This window comes from Suricata suricatta, chromosome 15, assembly GCF_006229205.1.
Source record: "Suricata suricatta isolate VVHF042 chromosome 15, meerkat_22Aug2017_6uvM2_HiC, whole genome shotgun sequence".
NCBI lineage: Eukaryota > Metazoa > Chordata > Mammalia > Carnivora > Herpestidae > Suricata > Suricata suricatta.
In genome coordinates this window covers 25,954,710-25,972,458 of record NC_043714.1, presented here as the reverse complement: position 1 = coordinate 25,972,458, position 17,749 = coordinate 25,954,710, and the positions used below count along the sequence as shown (strand labels likewise).

The 17,749-nt window shown below is 34.8% G+C and overlaps 1 protein-coding gene and 1 long non-coding RNA gene across 2 annotated transcripts in view; one reads left to right on the top strand and one right to left on the bottom strand.

Annotated features, from left to right (window-relative positions):
• Positions 1-17,749, bottom strand: part of PKIA (cAMP-dependent protein kinase inhibitor alpha) — a 94,778-nt gene that overhangs the window by 36,636 nt on the left and 40,393 nt on the right. The gene's annotated exons all lie outside the window — the stretch shown is intronic.
• LOC115279316 overlaps positions 1-17,749 on the top strand; it is a 62,417-nt gene that overhangs the window by 43,811 nt on the left and 857 nt on the right. The window contains exon 2 of the long non-coding RNA XR_003903357.1: positions 16,039-16,112. This is a non-coding gene — a long non-coding RNA (uncharacterized LOC115279316). The remainder of the gene's footprint in view (positions 1-16,038; positions 16,113-17,749) is intronic.

The following is a 17,749-nucleotide window of genomic DNA, read 5'->3' as shown; positions in this document are numbered from 1 at the left end:
TATGTCTCAGGGTAGCACACACATGTCTTTTCCTGTGATGAGGTGGTGGGGAGAGAATAGATCTGTTGGCTGCTAGTCAGTGATTTAGAAAAAGAGATATTAGGGTAAAAGGAAAGGCTACAAGTGAAGCAATAAAGTCCTAAAGCTGTGCTTCCACAATAATAATAGCAGTTTTCTGAGTAGCTGAGGAAGCAGTCTCTGAAAATTATAGTCACATCTGTTACAGACCATCTGCTGATAAATTCCAAAGCATCATTAATGAAAAACAAATGGTACTATCTTACTTACCTTCCCTTTATCCATTGATCATTCTCATATAAATCATTTTTCTCTTCAAAGTCATGTTCTTTCATATCTGTTTATATTAGGATCTAGGAGGAGTGACACATAATGTGCCATGCCTTGCTACTTTTACAGTGATGGCTTTGCAAGGGCTAGTGAATCATTAGGAGGCTATAAATTGTTTGAGACTGTATTCCCTTAGAAGCAGAACTTGAGAAGAGAATTTGAATGCAAACTGTTTATCTGGGAGGTAGTCCCAGGAAACTCCGAAGTGGAGTGGGAACTGAGAACAGAGGCATGAAGGATCCCAGTCGTGGTGTTTTACTGAACAGATTACTCCTGGGGAGACCTGCTGTCAGTCCTTCAGGGGAGTTCTGAGAGTACAGAGCATGACTGAGAGTTACCCCAGTAGTGGACGAGAAACTGTCATTGGTTGAAAGCTACACCCATTGGTTGAAAGATACATGAACTCTTAGACACTTCTGGCCTGCAACAGAGTAGATAATTTCAGGTGATAGCGTGATTCTGTCGGTCTCTACTGCAATGATGAGTGCTGGGGAGACATGAGAAGAGCATTGACAGCATCTAATACAGAGGGGAGGCGGGTATTAATGACTAGCTTAAAAGTCCAAGTGGAGGGGCGCCTGGGTGGCTCAGTCAGTTAAGCATCCGGCTTCAGCTCAGGTCATGATCTCACTGTTTCTGGGTTCAAGCCCCACGTCAGGCTCTGTGCTGATGGCTAGCTCAGAACCTGGAGCCTGCTTCAGATTCTGTGTCTCCCTCTCTCTCTGACCCACCTCTGCTTGCACACTCTCTCTCTCTCTCTGTCTCTCAAAAAGTAAATAAAAAACAAAAAAAATTAAAAAAAAATCCAAATGGAAAACCTTAAGTTCTTGGGTTAATGGTTTTACTTTGAGGAATTTAAGCATATATCAATGATTTCCTTTATTAAATCAAGTCTAAGATCCTAGGTCCCCAGTCTTTTTGGAAAACTGAGTATCTTATATATTTTAAAAGTGAAATGATTAAGATTTCAAGTTGATCATTCATTCATTCAACAAACATTTACGGAACACCTAAAATATGCCATAGGTATAATAAACACCAGTGTTACCATTATTAAAAGCATTATCTTACCATCTGGAATCCAATGTATTAGGACATTCAGATAAGTAAATCTATAATTATAATACATATTATTACAGCATGTTATAGGAAGACACAGAAGGGCCTTAATTCATGCTGTGGCCAGTGGTATATGAGGGTTCAGCAGGGTTTATTATAGAAGGCAATATGTGAGATGGATATGTAACATGAATGAGGGTTGAATTTTTGAGGCAAAGATAAGAGAAACTCATGGTAGCAAGAAAAAGAATATTTTAGGATTAGACCAGAAAGGAATTACATATACAATCAGTATAAGGAGTACTCACTGGAGTATAAGGGAAATAGAGTTAGAAGCCAAATCACCAATGATCCGCATAGTAGTGCTATGGTATGAATGTTTGTGTTCTCCCCAAATTCTTATGTTGAAATCATAATCCTCAAATGTAAAGGTATTAGTGGGTGGGGACTTTGGGAGATGATTAGGTCATTAGGCGGGAGCCCTCTTGAATGGAATTAGTGATTTTGTAAAAGAGACCCCACTGAGCTTCCTACCACTTTCTGCCACTGGATACAAAGACAAATCTGTGACCCAGAAAAGGGCGCTGGCCCAACTATGCTGCTCTGATTTTGGACTTCCAGCCTCCAGAACTATAAGAGGGGAAAAAAAAATCTGTTGTTCATAAGCCATCCACTGTGTAGTATTTTGTTATAGCAGTGCAAACAGACTAATTCAGTTAGAATGTGAGATTTTATCCTAAGGAAGATGTAAATCTATGGAAGGATTTTAACTGGAAAATTAAAGTTAGAAAAGAGAGTAAAGTTGATTTGTATAACATGATCAGATGTTACTGTCAGAAAAATTTGCCTGGTTTTTGTTTCAGTGGCTGGATTGTTGGCAAAGGGTGATGGGAATTCTGGATATAGAAAGATTAGTTAGTAGTCCATTAATATAAGTCAAACAAGAAAGTATATATAGAATTTCTGAATTTGTGACTGACATTTCTTTCAGTACTTGAAAAATGTTATGCCAGTGTTCTGGTTCCAAGTTTGATTAGAAATATTCTGTCATTGGAACTGATGTTTCTCTGTAAGTAATGCATTGTTTCTCCTGTCTTCTTTCAAGATTTTTTTTGTCTTCATTTCTTGTAAGTTTAATTATGAGGTGTCTTGCCATGGATATCTTTGTGTTTATCCTGTTTGCAGTTTCTCAGGTTCTTGAATCTTCAAGTTTATGTCTTTTACAAATTTGGGTACTTTTTAGTCATTATTTCCTTGAGTACTCTGTCAGTCCTACTTGCTCTTATTTCATTCTGGGACTTTGGTAATATGATTGTAAGCTCTTTTTTTTTTTTAATGTTTATTTATTTTTGAGAGAGAGAGAGAGTGAACAAGCGGGGAGGGACAGAAAGAGAGAGAGACACAAAATCAAGAGTTGGGTCCAGGCTCTGCTGGCAGCACAGAGCCCACATGCGGCTCGAACCCCCAAACCATGAAAACATGACCTGAGCCAAAGTCAGACACTTAATTGACTGAGCCACCATGTGCCCTGAATGTTAGCTCTTTTGTTATTGTTCTACAGGTTCTTGAGATCCTTTTTCTTCTTCACCTCCATCTCCCAGTCTGGTTTTCTGTTTCTCAGATCTGATTAATTCTATTGATCTATTTTCAAGTTCATGATTCTATGCTTTGTCATCTCCACTCTAAAGCCTATCTAATAAGATTTTTATTTTGGCTATTATACTTTTCAGTTTTATCATTTTTATTTGTTTTATTTTATAATTTCCAGTTCTTTGCTTACATTTTCTATTTTTCCCCCATTTATTTCAAGGAATACATAATTACTTACTGAAGCATTTACATGATAGCTTATTTAAAATCCTTTTTAGATAATTCCAACATATTTATCTTGGTGTTAGTGCATGTTATTTGTATTTTCTAATTTGTTTTGTGATTTCCTGGTTCTTGGCCTGATGAGTAATTTTCAATTATATTTGAACATTTTGAGTATTATATGAATCTGAATCTTAATTTAGTCTTATTATTATTATTATTACTTTAAGCAGTAAGACCCCTATATTGAGGTGTGGCATGAAGACTGGGGGTGGGAATAGGTAGGTACAGCTTTCCATTGGGCCCTGTTGATAATACTCCAGCAAAAGTGGGCACTGATTCACATTGTTTCACTGCAGACAGATGTGATAGAAATTTAGCTTTCCTCTTGCCCTGCTGATACCTGTCCCCTAGCACCCCAAAGTAGGACCATTCATATCATCATGTTGCCTGTAAGTAGGATGGAGTTTCAGCTCTGAAGAAGGTCTGCTGACATTAGGGGAGGTAGAAAGGAAGTTTTGTCTTTCTTTACACCATCTCTTTCCATTGATTGCTGGTTGTGGGTAAAGGCTCACCTCTGCCGACACCAGGGTGGGGAGCAGAGAACTGCCAACCAGCCCTGCTTTGTGCCACCTTATTCTATCTTATTGCGTCAGGAAGAGAATAGTCATTCAGCACCCTACTAGGTCTCACTGACACCAGGTGACAAGGGAAAGTAGAGTGACTATTAGCTTCAACCTGCAACACTCTGTTATTAGTGGTTTCAAGTAGAGGTGGAGGCTAAGCTCCCAAATTGGATCCTAAATCTGTGTGAAGGCAGTCTAGTGTTAACTAGCTCTGTCAGGCACCACCTTCTTAAGTCTCTTTGCTGATGGCTAGGAGTGGAGGCTCAGCTCACTGCTGGACCACACTGAAATAACCTTGGTAGGAGAGGTGTGCTGCCTGCTTTTGGAGGGAAGGAGTGGGTTACCATGGAAGATCAGGTCCTCACTTGGCATCACTAAAACCAGGGAGCAGAAATGGTAGATGCAACTTTTCCACTGGTATTTGGCTTGAGCAATATATGTATTACCAAAATGGTTTCCTATTGTTAGCAACCCTTTTCCTCATACTTTGGCTCAGGAGACCAGGTTTTCCTTGACGATTTTTTTTTTTTTTGGTCTCTTGTTCTTGTTCTGTTGGTGGTTATGGATGAGAGGCTCCTGCAGTATCCTCTGCAGGATATATAGCGAGCAATAGGGAACAGGGAAGTCATTGCCATGTCATTCCTTAAGTCCTAAGTTCCTAGTAAGTCCGCCTTCTTATTTCTATCTTTCAGTGTCTTCCTATGCTTGATTTTTATGCTGTGTTCACGGTTTTAGTTTTAAGCATAAGGACCTGGGAGAAATGAGCTACTCCATCTTGTTGGAAGAACATATCTGGTAGTCTATTGGTGCTGAAAATATAGATTTTCACACTTTTAAAAGTCAAGTGTTTTGTTGGATTTGAAATTTAAAACGAAGCAAGGAATGAGGCAAAAATAGATCAGAGTTGGAAACTTTAATATACATTCATATTTCACTTAATATTGACACATATTATTATGCATAAAAATGTTTATAGATATGTGTGTATACATGGCTAATATACACACATCCTTCTCTTTGCTCAGTCAGACCTAGTAGCAATGACATCATAGCAGCAATGAGCACACTTTTCCCCCAGATCTTAGTGTCTAATACCATTCTCCAATAAAAAGATCTAGGGTTTCTTAGAAAAATGGCTGATTCTCGGTCTGGGACAGTAAATATAGAAGATGAGCCTAGACCCTCTTTCAGCAAAAATTGAAAAATCCAGACCTATATAGATGGGACATAGCAAAGTCGCACAAGAGCCAACTGTCAGAGTGGAGATTGGTCACAACCAGAACAATTTGAGCAATAAAATAGCATTACATTATAACCCAAAGTATAAAATAAAAATCCATGAGTTCTTACTGATAAAAGTGAATAACTGAATACATAATTAAGAGAGAGGAGGGAGAACAGGGGGAGAACAGATAAATCTCCAGTGCAGAATTCCAAATAGTTTAAGTAGACACTCCACCTTAAGCATAACCCCTTACTCCTTAGTTGTAGGCTGAGCATAATGACTTTCTTCCAACATGTACAATATGGAATTGGGGAAAAGAGTAACTTTACCTGAAAAACACTGCCTCAACCAGGTGATCAGGTTATCCTCTGCCGTCATAATTCATTGTTGATAGTATGTAGCCTTGATGTGATCTGGAAAAATGGCCCTACTACTCTGTGTTCTTCCCCTCTTCCCCTCTACCCAAAAATACATAATCCCAGTCTTACATGAGAAATGCATCAAACAAATTCCATTAGTGGTATTGTACAAAAACCTGATTTATACTACTCAAAATTGTCAAGGTCATCAAAACCAGGAAAGTCTGATAAACTATCAAAACCAAGAGGAGCCCAAGGAGATATAGTAACTGAATGTAGTGTGTTATCCTGGATAGAATCCTGGAACAGGAAAAGGACATTAAGAAAAAACTAAAGATATCTGACTGAAGTGTGGACTTTAGTAAATGATAATATATCAGTATTTGTTAATCAATTGTAACAAATGTAACATACTAATTTGACTTGTTAGTAATAGAAGAAAATGGGTGTGCGTATGGAAACAGTATACCATCTTCTTAATTCTTCTGTACAATTAAAACTGTTCTAAAAAATAAAGTCTATGAAAAAAGTTGTCTTCTGCTTTTATAATTATGTGCCCATATTTCTTAATTAATACACAAACTTGCTTCACTTTCATTGATGTTGATGTTAAAGGAAAAAACTAAGTCTGAAAAGGTCTATAGTTCCAAATAAATAAGCAATGATTATTGGTATTGTCTTTTTTAAAAAATTTTTTTAATGTTTTATTTATTTTTGATACAGAGAGAGACAGAGCATGAGAGGGGTTGGGGCAGAGAGAGAAAGAGACACAAAACCAGAAGCAGGCTCCAGGCTCTGAGCTAGCTGTCAGCACAGAGCCCGATGCGGGGCTTGAACCCACGAACGTTGAGATCTGACCTGAGCTGAAGTCGGAGGCTTAACCGACTGAGCCACCCAGGCGCCCTTGGTATTGTCTTTTTAGAAGAACCACTGCATAAATCAAAGCAAATTGTCTTTAAATAATTCTGTTCATTGATTAATCTTTTATATGACTAATACGTACCATGGACATGATTCCACTTCAGAGGGCAGAGATTATCATTAACATCGATTGTAAGCACGGTCTAACGTACAGTGAAATTTGAAGTACATAATGTCATTTAATGTGATTCTCTCTCTAGTATGGCTAATCTCAGATTATTTTTATTGATGTGAAATACAAAACTCATCAGGGAATTTTGTGCTTAACTTTTAAAAACAGTTAAGGTATATTATTTAACAAATTCTCCTTTGTGCATTTGAAAACAGGCAGTTCTTCCTACTCTGACCTGGGCATAAAAGTGAGTTTGTCATTGTTTTTCCCATGGACCCCTTTCTCACCTTTTTCACTGTGTTATATTTGTTCTAATTTCTCAAGAAGTAGCATTTAATCATTCATCCATGAACTCATTTATTCATTCAATTATTTGTTAAATGAATCTTTACTGAACACCTACATAAGGCAAAAAAAAAAAAGCAGAAAACTAATCTGGGTTGCACTGAAAAATAACTCAGTTAAAATCTCTGCTGATAACAAGTGTTACTCAATTTATTGGAAATTACATTTCATTATGGGGGCTCACAGACTCAAGGAAAAGCAAAACCTAAATAGTAAAAAAGTAATAAAAATCCCAGTCATATACTGAGTGTCTGCTTTGTATCTGACTGTAAAAGAAACTCTAAGATGATTAAGGATGTTCTGAGGATTGTCTGTTATAAATGGAATCTTCATTTTATATGTAAAAACTAAAAAACTCACAGATTAGGTTACTCACCTAAAATGAAATATCCCAGAAACAGCAGAACTGGAATTAAACTTTAGATTTTATAATGCCAGAGGCTATGCTGCTAATCACAATATGTACATGAGTGTGCACCTGCACGCACACATATCAGAGAGAGAGAGAAAGAAGGGAGAGGGGAAGGAGAGGGAAAGGGAGAGGTAGAGGGAGAGGGAGAGACAGAGAGAGAAAGAGAGAGAAATAGGGAACTTCTGAGAAATGGCAGGAGTACTGGCAGTTATTCATCAATAATTTAGGAACTCCTGACTATGCAAATAATTGTTAATCATAAGGCTGAACTAAGGATCTATCACTTTTGAACTACGAAATTAAAAGGATTCCATAAGTTGAGTTCAAATTTTACACTTCCATAAGATACTTATTACAGACAAAGTATAATTCAGTAACTGAAGAGCTTTGGAAGCATTCATATTAGTACAGTTTCATAAGGTGGATAATAGAGGATTTAAAAAATTGGCAGGTGTACCTACAGACTCATTTGTTTCCATTTCTGTGAAGTGAATAAAAATGAGAAATGTAGAAATGAATGGCTAGCAATTTTAAGTAGTTTTCTTAATTTCCATACTAGGAAAGACTAAGCAAAAAAAAAAAAAAAAAAAAGATCTTCAGGTTGTATTTTTGAAGCACTTACAACTGTACCAGGCCTTTATATCAAATAACTTGGAATATGAACTATAAAATAAATCTCTGATGATAGAATTGTTAACTTTATCTGAAAGTATGAAATGTAACATGATGTGATAATCAGAAAATCTTAAGAAAAGCAGTAGAAAACTTCTTCACTGCTTCTCTTAAAAAGCAAAATTATAAAAAGAACCATGTTAAATATTATTTTGAAACAAACACAAAATTCCCATACTGTTACTGAATTAAAAAATTTTTATTTTGGTTTAATTTATAGTAAATATTCATATATTTATGTAGTTGTCATAAGGTAAACATGATCTTGAAATCAGATTTCTTCATTAAGCATTCTATTTTGCTGCATTTTCTTGTAATGATAATAACTGTAATTTCTACTTAGGAGATATAACTAAAACATTTTCCTATTGTTGACTGTTAAAGATATTTCAAATATTTTATTAGAAACAACATGACAGTGAACACCTTTATTTATATAATAATTTTCTAAATATAAATTATTTACTAGAGTAGGTTTTCAGATTTATAATTAACATGTAAAATCTAGGACCTTTTCATCCTGTGAGATATTGCCAAATTACTTTTCAAAAGACCAAATCAAGTTATATTACCAAGATCTTTGCCAACATAAAATATACTAAAATTTTTTTATTTTTTGCTATATTAATAAACTGAAACCTCACATTCCTTCTTTGAATTTTTAAATAACTATTGACGTTGAACATCACATATATATGTTTCAAATACTAATCATGTTTTCTTTCTTTTTTAAATTTAATTTATTTATATTGAGAACAAGAGAACGTGAGTGGGGAAAGAGCAGAGAGAGAGGGAGACAGAGAGAATCCCAAGCAGGCTCAGCACTGTCAGTGAAGAGCCGCATGTGGGGTTTGAATTCACGAATCTGGAGATCATGACCTGAGCTAAAGTCAGATGCTTAACCAACTGAGCCACCAAGTACCCCATAATTGTATTTTCTCTTCACTGTCATCTCTAACTTTTCTATCTCTTCAAACTTACAGCCAAGTAGCTGGGGAAAAAAATTACATGGCAAGGCAAATTGGTATTACAATAAATTTAAGATTACCAATTTCAGATGGGTTTTTCAAGACTGTAAAAATGGCTCTGACTTATTAGTAAGTTATTTTTAATTGTCCTTAAAGGACTAATATATTTTTACAAATCTTCCCTAGTCTCCTCAAATTTCCCTCTATCTTCTCTGTCTCCCTTGTTCTCAGGAGATAAGTTGCCTTGTATCTCATTAAAAAAATAGAAGTCACTGGGGTGCCGGGGTTGCTCATTCGGTTAAGTGTCAGACTTGGGTCATGATCTCATGGTTTGTGAGTTTAAACCCTTGTCAGGCTCTGTGCTGGCAGCTCAGAGCTTGGAGCCTGCTTTAGATTCTGTGTCTCCCCCTCTCTTTGACCATCCTCTGCTTATACTTTGTCTCTCTCTCTCTCTAAAAAATAAATAGACATTTAAAAAATTTTAAAAAGAAAGAAAATAGAAGTCAGTAAATAACTCACTGTGACATCCATGAATTCATTAGCATTTGTACAAATCTTTGTACTCTTTTTGTTGTAACAGTTAAAGTGAAAAGCCATTTACACTATACATAGTGGGTATTCTGGGTATTCCATTTTCTCTCATCTTCTCAAGGACTTCACGGCACTGCATTTTCTACAACTCAAAAACTCCTTACAAATTATTCCCATCAAACTCCAACTTCTTCTAGACTAAGTAACTCCTACTTAAAATGTTAAAAACTTTACACTTAACATCTTCCCTTGATCCCTATCGTCTTTATCTAATTCATGGCTGAGCTTTTCAAAAATTATCTTCATATACTGTTTCCATTTCCTCACATCCCATTTATCCTATACTTCAGTTCCATCTGGCTTCTCTCACCCCAACCTCTTTGACCACTGCCTTGAAATTTTACTTACGAAGGTCACCAGCTATCTCCATGTCAACACAACCAAAGGATAGTTTTTGTCCTCATATTTCCAGACTTTTTCTTCTTTAAAAAAGAAAACAAAATGAAAAAACTTTGTTTTCATGCTTCTTTGCTTTTATACTCTCATAATCTTCAATCTCAGTATATTTTAGTGGTTCCCCTTCTTTGATCTCTAAATATTTTATTAGTTATCTTCAGTGTAATATACAACTATGTGAAGGATTATTCTCAATATTTAGTTTTTATAATAATGCTAATAGCAAGAATCAGTACTGCTACAATTCTTCTATGAGCCAGACACTATATTAAGATACTGGTTTATGTATATACACTGTTTTATATATATACACACACTTATATATTTTATATATGGTCATATATTCATATATATTTATTACACACACACATATATATATGAGTTTACCTCCTCATAAACATATGAGAAAAGCCTTATTATTATTTCCATATTACAAATAAAGAAACAGGCACTGAAAGGTTAAGTATAATTACCCAATGTCACACAATCAATAATTGGTGATATCCTGAGTTGAGTTAATGCTGGGTAAGTTAAAGAGTTTAGAGAAGACAAGTTAAATGATGTCTCATGGATTGGCCTTAATATGAGCAAAATTTAATTAATGACATATAAAGTACCAGAAAGCAATGAATGGAACATTTTTTACTGAATGCAAACTACTAAGTCATAAATCAGTAACTAAGTATGATTGATTCTTATTGAATGAAATTATTTCTGTTCTTTTGAAAGAGAAATATTCTTGTTCTAGTGTTTCACATTTTTTTCATTCATTCACATATTTGCTCATTTATTAAACACACATTTTCTAAGCACTTTCCATACCCCAGTCTCTGTTGAAAGCCTCAGAGGATTCAATGGTAAAGGAGAAAGCACCAAGTCCTTGCTCTTAATCAAATGCCCCAGAGTGGGGAAGAGTAAACATGTTAATAAATTTCATGTAAGTGACAGAAATATAACTGGATAATGGGATAGAGAGGCACTGGGGAGGCAGGTCTTTGGCAACAACAATAGTGGCTCTTTGAATTGAAATGTTAATGATTAGAGGGAATATGGTCTAGATAAAAATACCAGCAAATGCAAAGCTGTGAGGAAAATGTGCCTGGGACCAGGTGAAGGTTAAGGAAAAATACCGAGAGTGCAGAGCATCCAGTACCCCTAAGCCTCACTCAGTGGTTTATATTTGAGTCTCCTCAAAGTAGATAGTTGTTAGAGGTAAGAAGCAGGCTAATGATAACATCTAATTTGTGTTTTTTAAAAGATTACCTTGATTGTTGAGTCTACTACAAAAATAGAATAGCTGTACCTCTATGAGGTGTGGATAATACATTTTAAAAGGACCCAATGAGCTCATAAATGGTTCATTAATTATCATCATTAGTCTCAACTAGACTGCATTAATATAAGCTCAGTGACTCTGGGCCTGGGGCACAATAAATTAGGGAAGCCCAACTATTTTCAAATAGTGTGATTTGAAAAATTCTCAAACTTGTTAAGGTCCAGGAATAGTATTTTATTGATAAGGGCTGGATGAGAGGTCTAGAGTTAGAAAAGAGCACATGACCGTTTGCTTCCTCTGTCTATTCTTCCTTCCTATGGGAGAAGTGGTAGGAGGGAGGTTACTACTCTGCTGTTGATACAACAGTTAAATTTTAGAACTAGTTCAATTTCGTGAAGTATTTGCTAAAAAAAGTACTATATGTTTGGCACGTAGATGAGACTGGAAATACAGAATGAATGATATTAAGAACAGCTATTACTGATACGAGCTAGGTACTGTGCTAATGCATAACATGTACCATCTCATGTTATATTAATTTACACATTAACTCTATTCAGTAGGTGCATTTATTATCCCATTTTGCAGATGACAAATCTGATACTTTTAAGGGTTTCAAGGTTACACAGGTAGTCAGTCAGGGGTGTAGGCAGTATTTGGATTCAGAAGATCATCAACTTTTTTAACCATTATGCTTCATTGTCTGCAAGGACCCTACTTGAGAAGTACAAAATTATACATATAATTCAAAATTATACATAAGACCACCTGGTACAAAGTAACTGTGTGAGAAGGTTTGTGTTTCTGTAAGATGCACCCGGAGAGAAGACTGTGAGAGAGGATCACAAAAACATACTCTTTGTACTAAGGGGCAACAAAAGTGAGAAAGAATTAGCCCAGGGCACCAGGATAGGTTAACAGTATGATGTTGAGGACCAAGAGGCAGTGTTTCTCTCCCCCCCCCCACCTTCATAATTATTAAATTGTGTCTCCTTCACAAGAAAGATGTCATAGCATAATGGGCAGTTTGTGGACACAGCTTGAATCCTGACAGATATAGAATATATAGTACAACACTGGCACCAAGTATAGTTTAAAAAACCTTTCATTTTTCTTTAGCCTTGAAGCAAAATAGCTTTCTGATATGTATAATTTAGGAAAGTCTTGAGAGAAAATATTGAAAGCTCACTATCTCAGAGGAAAGTGATTTTGCAAAATCTCTACCAGCAGAAGCAACTCCAAACCCACCATTTAGTGAGCTTTATACTGATATATCATCCCGTGTGTTGTTTCTATATGCATTTTTCTAGAAGAAGGCTCATACGAGTTCGTTAATTCTCAGAGATCCACAGTGATGGCAGAAAAGAGCTTTGCTCTGGAATTAGATCAGTTTAGGTTTTGCTGCTTACTAGAATTAGGTAACATTCTTAATCTTTCCTATTTCCTATATGTAAACAGGGGTAACACTGTAACAGAAGGATGTGGTTAATTTAAATGATGCACATAACCTTCCATACTATTAGAACATGCCTAGGAAATGTTAAATGATAAGCCAATATTCTGCTTCCTTGAAATGAACGAAACCTGTTTTCATGCTCTTCACATGATTTCTTAATTAATGGTCTAAATATCAAGGCAAAGTGTAGCTAAAAATTATTTTTGTTCTGTCACTGTCCATCTCTACTTCCAATACATTCTCCTTGATAAATCATGTCAGTAATAGTTATGTCAGTAATATTTATCCATGTCAGTAATATTTATCACTAAAGCTACTACTGTTCATATGTTAAGATATTTCAATGTGAGATAAGTTATTACTCAAAAGGATGCGTAGGCTAGCTTTTCCATGATTCCAATGATATAAAAATATATCTTATTAAGAACTTTCAAAGAGAGCAGTGATTCAAGATATGGGTAGGAAAACCATTTCTTCTTTCTTTTTACAAAATGTTATTTTTTGTTGCTTTAGTGGGGAAAAAGACAGCTTATAGTTCATCTATAATATAGTTTTATTTATAATATATACACTATTGTCAGTTTATAGTTCATAGTCTAATTTAAATTTGATTAGCTCAAAAGAAGTGTCATTAATTTACAATGATAAATAAATCAGTTTTCTTTAAGCAGTAATACAGATTTGAAAATATTCTCTTCTGAAAATGCCAAAAGAAAGCACTGTTTTTCCTTCAAGTGCAGACTCTGCTAGTTGTAAAGGCTAGTAACTCTCAAATGCAAATAGAATCAGCATTCCACATGTGGGAATCAGGAAATGATTTGTGTACCAGCTATTTTAACAAAAAAGGCTTGCAAACACAGTAAGTGAGTAGTGAAAGTCAAAACGATGCCAAATGTGTGTGAAAGGCGAGCATACAGAATTGTAAATTATTTGGGCAGATTATTATAATATTCCTTCAGAAAGATTCCTGTAACATTATTTAAACGGAGAACACAGTCAGATGATCTATATTATCAAGCTGATACTATAATACTATAATACCACCAAAACTCTTCATGTGATGATATATGTTGCAGGGATAAATAGAATTTACGGGAAGAACTAATTAAATGAATTATAAATTTCATTTATACTTTGGCATAAATATATCAAATTGGGTTTTCTTGACTAGATGAATAATAACTATGGATAAAAGGAAATTGTGTTTGTTGTTGCTATTGTTTGTTTTTCCAGAGTGTAAAACATTTTAAAAAGGAAGGTGGGGAAGAGGAGTTGTATTTATGGATTTGGGAAAATGACTCCATGGACTCTACCTCTGTGATATAAACATTTATTCTAGAGCTGAAAGAGAATTTGGATCATTTATTTCAACACATCTACGTAACAGTCATATTTAAACATGAAGAGATGAAGAGATACCAATTTATATTTTTCTCAAACTGCAAGAAGAAACTTCCTTTCAATTTTCATCAGAACCCCACAGAGTTCACAATTCTTTAAGTTTGTTTATTTATTTTGAGAGGAGAGAGAGAGAGAGAGAGAGAGAGAGAGAGAGAATCCCAAGCAGGCTCTGCACTGTCAGTATAGAACCCCAAGCAGGGCTCAAACTCATGAACCATGAGATCATGACCTGAGCTGAAGTCAGATGCTTAACCAACTGAGACACCCAGGTGCCTCATAGGGTTCATGGTTCTTAAGCAACGCAATACTGTGCTTACATGAATGCTTTCCCCTGGTGTGAAGAGCTTTCCAGTCTTCTCACCAGAAGTCATCCTGTCTCTTAATATCTTGGTCAGAATTCAAAATTCAACCATCAGCCCCAGAAAGTTGTTCCAGTTTCACGGCTAATACTTGATCATGCTATTTCAATCACCTTAGCATGTTATACCATCTACTTCCTATGAGAGGTAGTATATATGTGAGATTTAAATAAAAAGAAAGCCCATAAAGTATGTAATGCTCAGCATCTAGCACAATATGAATATTTAGTAGTTGCTAGCTAGCATTATTATTACATCATTTATATGAAAACTAATCTGTACTAGTTGCTTTTTGATTCTATATTTCTTTCACACATCTGTTTTCTTCCTCCCCAAATGGGGCAAAGGAAATAAATGGACATTTATTGATTATCTACAATGAGAGGCAGTGCAGGGTATATAATTAGTGACTCTCAAGTTGAAACGAACCTAGATTTTAATTCCATACCTATGATTTACTTGGACTTGGTTAGCTTCAGTTTCCTTACTATTAAATGTAGATAATAGATATTTCAGGGACATTGCAAGAATTAAAAGTAATTATAGGGATGCCTAGCTGGCTCAGTCAGTAAAGCATGTGACTCTTGATCTCAGGGTTGTGAGTTCGAGCCCCATGCTGACTGTAGAGATTACTCAAAAATAAAATCCTATAAAAATAATAATAATCATTATAATAGTGTTTGGATCCAGAAGAGATATTCAATACCTTATTTAATGTAAACTATTACATAGTATTTGATTGAGTTTTGAGAATCTGATAACAGCTATGTATTCCTTCCCTAAAAATAAACAAATAACTCTTCACAGCATTTTACATGTAATTCCAGGAATCCATTAATATAAAAAATAATCAAAACCTTTAGTTGGCACAAACAACTCAGTAAAATTGTTACAGGGGTAAGAATTACAGTCTTCTTGAAGCAGAGACTACTATCCTGGAGAAAGAAAAGCAACATTTTAATGTGCTCAAAATTTGAGTGAAAACTATGAGCTTACAGAATGGTATCTCTACCAGGTGGTGATTTGAACAGGACTGAAATTCCTGACATGATTGTCCCCCATCTCAGGCTTGAAAACCTAGCACATGATCAAATGCAACCTGGAACCAAAGAGCTTCAGTCACTTGTCTATAAAATATGTGTTAATATCATTATAACAATAGCATTAAGAAGATTAAGCAGGAGAGCACTAGTAAACTCTCATAGCCCTTGACAGCCCAGAAATAAATCTTTCAGCTCTTTCATTTCTTTTTCCTTCTGGCTTTACTCATTTCTTTCCTTGCCCTGAGTTCTCATTTTGTGTCAAGTTCCACAATGGCGAAGTCACTATAATGCTTTTATTCCAATAATGTCATATAACTTCTAGCATAATAAACAAAGAAAGCCTAAGAAATTAATGAGGTGATCTACTTCATTGTATTAACCTCCTTTTTCCAGAAATGTCTGTTTGATTCTCCTTTACTATTTGTTGTTCATCATCTATGGGCACAAATTGGATATGTATCAAATACATTAAATCTCTGGAAAATTCTCTATGGTGCCATTTGGGGTTTCATTTTTATACTATATAGCTTTCTGAAAACTAAATATTATTTCTAATCCTCTTCTGTTTTAATACTCTAAAACATGGCTTCTAATTAATGGTTATGGTGGCATTATGTTACATTCATTCCTTTTTGCTTTTTTCTCTGATCATAACAGGTACTACCTGACAAGTTAATGACATGGGGTTTCTGAATGTGATGAAGGTCAAAGAGGAAAATAAGATGAGTAGGGTAAGATATTCACACACAGAATTAGTGGAACTTTAATTTTAAAAACAGTGAAATTACAGTTAATTAATTAGAAGTTAGGAGAATTTTGTCATGTGTTGCCTTTAATTGGTCAACTGGAGTAGCTTCACAAGCAAAGAGCAAAGAATAGAAAATCTGTTGTTTCTGTCAGCTTCTTCTGCTTGTTATCAGAGGAATTTTTCCGAGTTCATGAAACAATAACAATGTATCATTTGAATTTAATGTCATCAGTGTAAGATATGGAGATATATGAAGCCTATTATGCTTTATTCATAAATTTAGTATTACATCATCATATATTCTACAGTAAAATGATTTAGGAGAAATGTAGAATTCATGCAAAGTACAATAATTTTTTATTTTAAATTTTAAATTTAAAAAAAAATTGAAAAGATTGCTGACTATGTCTTGGCACACTTTCCTTTGTAGAATATGTTAGATCCAGCCTTTTTTTTTTTTTCATTAAGAGCTACTGTACTATAGACAAAGCCTCTACTCATGTTCATAATCATCAGTCAAATCAAGGAGCTGAATTGCTTCAAATGAGTAACTCCTTTTTTCTTCGTTTCTTAACAAAGAGAGGAACATCTGATAAGAAAAATTAAATCCTACTTTCATTAAAAAATATTAATTATGGAATGTTAGAAAATTTATTTTTCATGAGTAAATATCAATAACTACTAAATACTGGTCCATGTAAATTAAATAGAATCTTCTTTTGCTATCAGATTGTATATATGAAATACATCCATATTCAGGAATTATTTAAAACCAAGTGTGCTGTTGTTGTTGTTGTTGTTGGATTATTTTGGTAACTTAATAACCATAATGAGTAGTAAGATCAATCTGTTTTAATTTACATAACTGCTAAATAAATAAAATTTAGAGTTTTTTTCACTTTTTAATTTTAATTTCATAATGGGACAAATAAAATTAACTGTGCTTTCTAACATATTTTAGTTTTTGTTCAACTGCTGCTGCCAAAATTCTTGACAGATAGTATTTACCTGTGTATGTCCTTTCAGACCTTCCCTGCATACCAGTGCCATTTAAAAAAAAAATCAGTAACCTTAGGAGACCTTTCAAGTATTGATTCATCTCTCAAATATGACCCAATTTAGCAGTAAAATGATGTTGAGGTTTATATATTTTTTTCCTTGATGGCAGAAATGGCTTCTACACAAACACACGTGGGCACGTGCGCATACACACAAACACACACACACACATGTCATTTGACATACTTTCCATCTATAATTCCACACTGAATTTTCCTTGCCATTTACCAACACCAAGTCCAATTTATCAAACTCTTTTTCCATGCTATCTGGTTTGCATTCAAGAAACACGGAGACACTTCTGTATCCTCTTTAGTTACCTACATCTTATTTATGAACTAAGAAGAAATTATTTTTATTTACTGGTATCTTGATCCTTTCATACAATTAGTTCTAACTATATGGCTTGGAGGACTAGTCTTATGATTGAAGATACAGGAAAGATCTGAGCTAAAAATGCCTTCCCATCTACTAACAAATGGTTGACAGTAAATTCTTACCCATTTATCTCGAAACCTCATCCCTTTAGCTTAAATTTCTCTTTGCCATTGAACTTCAAAT